Consider the following 6,090-nt stretch of genomic DNA (forward strand, 5'->3'; position numbering starts at 1 on the left):
AAACATAAATTTAAATCTCGCCAATTCCCGGGATCTCAGGTTATTTTTTAAATTGCCATAAAAACTATTTTTTAGTACATATGTTTTTAAACCTTAAAATCATAGAATAAGTTTATTGTCATGAACTGGTGAGAGTCTAGACTACAATCTTAAAGGGGAAAGCAGTTGGTATTTTTAATGTACTTTGTTATGCTTTAGATTTTGAATCAACTGCAATTCTTTATAAAATGTGTTTCAGTTTAAATAAGTAAATAAAAGCTTATACAAAATATGTATTTTATAAGGTATGAGAAAAAGAAAAAAAAAGAAACAATGAAAATTACATCCAGTCATTGTAACATTTTTGATGAGTTTAGAATTTTGGTTTTTTAAAACTTATATTTTTAATATTATCGTTTATCTTCATTTAAGTCCGCCTTTTGGTGCAAATCAGAACTTCAATATAAGTTGGAATAGTAGATTTTACAACATTATTTGGTGTACTAGTTTTGTTGTTTTGTTGTTATGTTTAATTTTAACCAAATCTATCAGAAATATCAAAACACTGTGCAAAAATGTGGATTCAACATTTTTCCCAAAACGATAAATTTGTCCCAATTCACAGAAGATGATTGCACCGAAGAAAAAATGGTAAACTATGAAAATTTATTTTGAATTAAAATAACATTAATTAACGTAAATTATAACCTAACATTTTAACAATGCATAATATTACACAGAAATTTTTTTTTTTTAATTTGTGCTCTAAAATTTCAACAATTTTATATAAAAAGTAAAATTCACGCTGTCTCAATAACATTTTGAACGCTATAAAAAAACTAATCAACTGTTCCACTATTTTCACAACAAAATCTGAATTTCCTGACCAAAACATGTATTTTTTTCAATTTCCGGAAAACCGGAACAAAATATAAAATTTCCCGGGATTCGGGATTTTCCAGTTTTTCAAAATTTCCCGGTCATTCTGTCCCGGAAAATCTCAGGAAGGACGCACTAGCTGATTAATTTAAAATGAGGAACAGAGTTTACTGGTATTAAATGGATTAAGTAAGTCAACTAAGGAGAAAATTATCTGATAATTGAGCATAATTATCCCAAAATTTAGTAAAGTTTGATGAAACTTGTTTGAATGCCTTTGATTTAAAAGTAAGCCTAATCTCAAAACGAAATAAGATCAAATGAAACATAAACGATGCAAAGAAAGGTATAAATTTGTCAATTCAACATGAGACCGATTCTTAGCGAAGCTACACTAAAAAGTCACTTTATGCAATTTTCAATACGATTTTTTAAATTAAAGATTTAATTTGTATTATGATTAAAAAATTGCTATGTTCTTTAAATACGTTTTCTTACCTGAAAAGCAAAAAATATTGACCAAATAAGGACTGCAAGCCATTGAATGGAAGATGAGTTTTTTCATTAATCTGCTCCTTTCGTTGTCCCGTCACGCAAAGAAATGACTGGCAAAAACTCAAATTTCAACTAATTCGTTCACTGCCCATAATCGCATGAATGTCCCTTATGCATTTTCGTCACTTTTGAGTTATTAATGCAGTTTGGTTCAAAATCGTGTGCTCTTTCAAAAGAGCCTATAACATCCAGTACTTTGTTCTAGAAATCAGGAGGAAATCCAGTTTTTTCGTGAAAACTTAACACGTAGCCTTATGTGTGAAACAAACTTGTTTAACGTTTTTCTCAGCTTGCTGTTTTTGCATATGGGACATTTATGCGAATATGGGCAGTTCAGTTCAAGGAGCATAAGGACCGAGCCACGTAGCCTAGTGGCCTCGATACTCTTCAAGGGTGTTCCCCTCAGGAACTGGGAAAGATTTACTTTACTTTTTTACATGGAGCATAAGAATCGTTTTTCAATTTTTGATAATGTGTAGAAGAGCAAAATAAAAATAATATATGCTGGCAAAACTGTGGCGATTATCTTGGAGTGCCTTTTAAAATTCCAGTTTTACGATTTTGACACGTCACGCTACTTTTTTTTTATTCAGGGGTAAATCTCCGCCAACTCACACAGAAGTTGCCCCGACCCCTCTTCGATTTGCGTGAAACTTTGTCCTAAGGGGTAACTTTTGTTCCTGATCACGAATCCGAGGTCCGTTTTTTGATATCTCGTGACGGAGGGACGGTACGACCCCTTTCATTTTTGAACATTGTCTGCTCTACAACTTTGTAGAACATTGTTACAATCTTAAAAATAACCCTGCAAAGTTAGAAAAAACACGAAATTTTAAAATAAAATTTTTTGTTCAAAATGGAAAAATTACCCTTCGAAAAGTACATTAAATTTCCCTTTAAGTGACATGTTCCAAAAATGTTTACAGTTGAATAACGGAGGATGGCAGAGTTTTTAAAACTTTTTTAGTGTTTTTTCGATGAATAATACGTTTTTCGGAGTTCTGAGTACGCTATCAAATCGGGCGTACAATTTTACATAAAAATCTCTTTGACATCAAATTTCTATCTCATCACCGTTTCAGGCTGCAAATTATTGAAAACATTAGCATGTTCAAAAATGGAAGGGGTCGTACCGTCCCTCCGTCATGAGATATCGAAAAACGGACCTCGGATTCGTTATCAAGGTCAAAAGTTACCCCTTAGGACAAAGTTTCACGCAAATCAAAGAGGGGTCGGGGCAACTTTTCCCGATTTCGTGTGAGTTGGTAGAGAATTAACCTCAGGAGAAGCACAGGTACAGTATTGTTCATTCTACATAAAATTATTTTTTAGGAAAATTAATTATCTTTCCAATTATGTAAAAACATTAGGGGGGGTTTCTTCTTTTATTTTGCAACTACAGCCAATACGCTGAAACAAACTTGGTTCGCTTAGAGGCAAAAGTGCGGGGAACCCACAAGACTTTTAAAAAAGAATGGAATTTTTGGGATGTTTGGAAAGAGATCCAAAGTCATCCACACTGATTTTATCAAAACAAGTAGTTTTAAAACATGTTCGGATTACTCTTTCAAAACAAGGAGATAAGTCAATGGCATCAATTCAAACATAATTTATAATTCTATTTTATTTATTATTGCAGAGTTGTTTAGCCGAAAAAATGTATGATTTGAAATGCACTTGAAACAAATTGTATTAAAATGTTCCAAACTCAATGAATAACTCGTGATGGATTCTAGCAAATTTTTCATGAATATTTTAATTCTAATTTAGCTTTAAAAGTTTATGGAACATTATGACATTTTTATTGGAAGTTTTTCATTCATCTTCTCTTTAAAATTGCCTTCGAAAATCAGGAGCTTGATAATTTTTCAAAATGATTCAAAATTTTTGATGTTATTATAAGTTTCAACAGTTTAAACACTGCAAAATCCTTTTTTATTCGATTACACATTTGAGCAAATTTTAAAACCTTTTGGAAATATTGATTTTTTGCAGCTCACAACTTTTAAACTAAACAATTTGTTTTCCACAACATCATTTTTGGTATGTTTGAAAATATTTGAAAAAAGGCTTGATATACTAAATTTATAGATATTCCCCTAGTGTTTGTTTTACCTTGACAATGATCAATGGAAAGCAAAAAACAAATTTAAAAATTCAAGCCAAACTTAAAAAAAATGCAATTTGTTATAACTTTTTATTTTGCTCAAGGCTCTGAAAGGCATCATTCCCGATCGGCCGTTTGGAGGCCATGTTTGTTTAAGAAAAAATTTCAAACCTTGATTCAGAATGTTTCAATCAAAAAATGATTTGCTTTGTGTTGTTTGTAGAAGCAATTTACATACACAGAAAAAAATCAATTCTCGAAACCGTGAAGTCAGTTCACGATTATGAGAACCACGAAGGAATATATTCACGTTTATGGTGCAAATGCACCATACTCATGAATAAATTCCTTCGTGGATCTCACATTCGTGAACTTAATTCACGATTACGGGAATTGATTTTTTTCTGTGTAAAGTGATTATTATTTTTTTCATTTCAATTTACTATTTCTGGACCTTGAATTCAGAACCATCATTGACAGTCATTGCTCCAAAAGTAAAAGACACCATCTACCACCTTAATATGGCTAGAACTATGGGACAATTTTGAGTAATTTTATTAAGGACATTATTCTGGTCATAAAATAAATTGCAAGCGGATTATTTATTTATTGATATCCCGCCCAAGGTAATTTTCTTATTGCGTGTAGCGAAATATTTTATTTTTTTATATTTCTAGACCTAAACTTTAGTAAAGTTATTGAAGTTTTTTTTTTCAAGATCACTATTTTGACTATTTTAAGTATTGTTTTATTTTTTATAACAGTTATTTACCATTGCCAATAAATTTATCTCGCCAATACCAGGTTGAGCTATCGAGAATATTTTGTCCTCTGTTATTGGATTTTCTTGAAATAATTTCAGATAACAGAATGAGCTATTTTTTAAACAAATCTTTGTTTTTTATGTTATTAAATTATTATCGAAAAGTATTGTAGCGTACATTATTCCCGACTGTATTGTACTTTCAAGAATCATTGCCAACTTTGAGCCAGGAATATCAGTTTTATTGATTAAACATCTTTTTTATAAAATCATTTCAATTCAAAATTTAATCCACTTTTTTTCCTTTCAATAATATTCAATTAATCATTCGATCATAATTTAATAATTCTGAGCACAATTAACTGAATAACATAAAATTCACCCATTAAAATTTTAGAGGTTGTTGAGGTACTCTATTGGAAATTAAAATTCTTTAGGGATAGGGTAATTTAACTAAAAATACAGGTTTGAATGAATGAACAGCTACATTTTACAAATGTGTAAACAAATAAGGAAAGGAATATGTTTAAAAAAACAAATAAATCGTTTAGAATTATAATAACAATATTTGAAATGTGTCATTAGAAAAAATATATTGAAACTCTGATAGCAATGTTTGCCAAGTAAAAAGCACACTTGGAACTGGGATTTTTAACTGGCAAAACAACGTCATACATAAAACCATAAAAAATATAACCTTTTTTAACAATTGTCAAAATTTTCACTCAAGATCAACTTATGATCGATTCCAATACTTGAATTTAACAAATACGTCTGATCTGTTATGCTTATTATAGATTGGAGATTAAAAGTCATGTTGATTACAGACACATGTATTTTTAAAACATATATCTGAAAACTGTCTGAAGTCATTGGAGATTAGGTAATTAGCTCGACCCAGTTATGAAATAACAGGCGGTTGTCTTGTAATCCTCTTAACCGAATGTCATGAAATAAGCTTCTTTGCACTTTTGCTGCAAAAATCAATATTTTAACAGCAATTCCCCACGAAAACAGCATGGAAAAAAACAAAAGTGCTCGGATCGGGCTCAAAATTTTTCTGGGGGTTCCCTGGCCGATATAATTAGACCCGTATTTTTTTGTTTGGCCATTAGGGTGACCTACGCCGTGTTAGGGTGGTCTAAAAAATGGCCATTTTCGTCAATTTTCGCAAAAACCACTTTTTTCGAAAAATCATAACTCCTCGCCATTTTAACCGATTTCAATTGTCTTATACGCAAATGAAAGGCGATAAGTTGGCCTTTCAAAGAAAAATAATAAGAAGTTTCAAAAATCTAGCCTAACATATGAAAAGGGCGTATGAAACTTTAAAATGCCGTTTTGACGGTGTCTGGACCAAAGAGCCTATGTCTGGAAATATTTTTATCGGATTCCCCGGACATTTTTATGTAACATACTAAAAAATGGGAGGAGTTCATTAACAGGATTCCGAGATATGATTTTTTGAAAATAAAATCCGTGTTTTTTCACGCGCCGCGCGCAAAAACCGGAGAATGACGAATTTGGCAAAAAATCAACTTTTTTCACTAAAACTGCGATAATTTCAAAATTTCAGCGATGACCTATAGATGTTTGGGTACCAAAATTTTTGTAATTAAAATACGCAACTTTTGGTACCCAGACATGTATAGGTCATCGCTGAAATTTTAAAGTTATCGCAGTTTTAGTGTTATTTTGCCGATTTCGTCATTTTCAGTTTTTTGTGCGCGGCGCGTCGAAAACCACGGATTTTATTTTCAAAAAATCATATCTCGGAATCCTGTTAATGAACTCCTCCCATTTTTTA

This window comes from Culex quinquefasciatus, chromosome 2 (assembly GCF_015732765.1).
Source record: "Culex quinquefasciatus strain JHB chromosome 2, VPISU_Cqui_1.0_pri_paternal, whole genome shotgun sequence".
NCBI classification, from domain to species: Eukaryota; Metazoa; Arthropoda; class Insecta; order Diptera; family Culicidae; genus Culex; species Culex quinquefasciatus.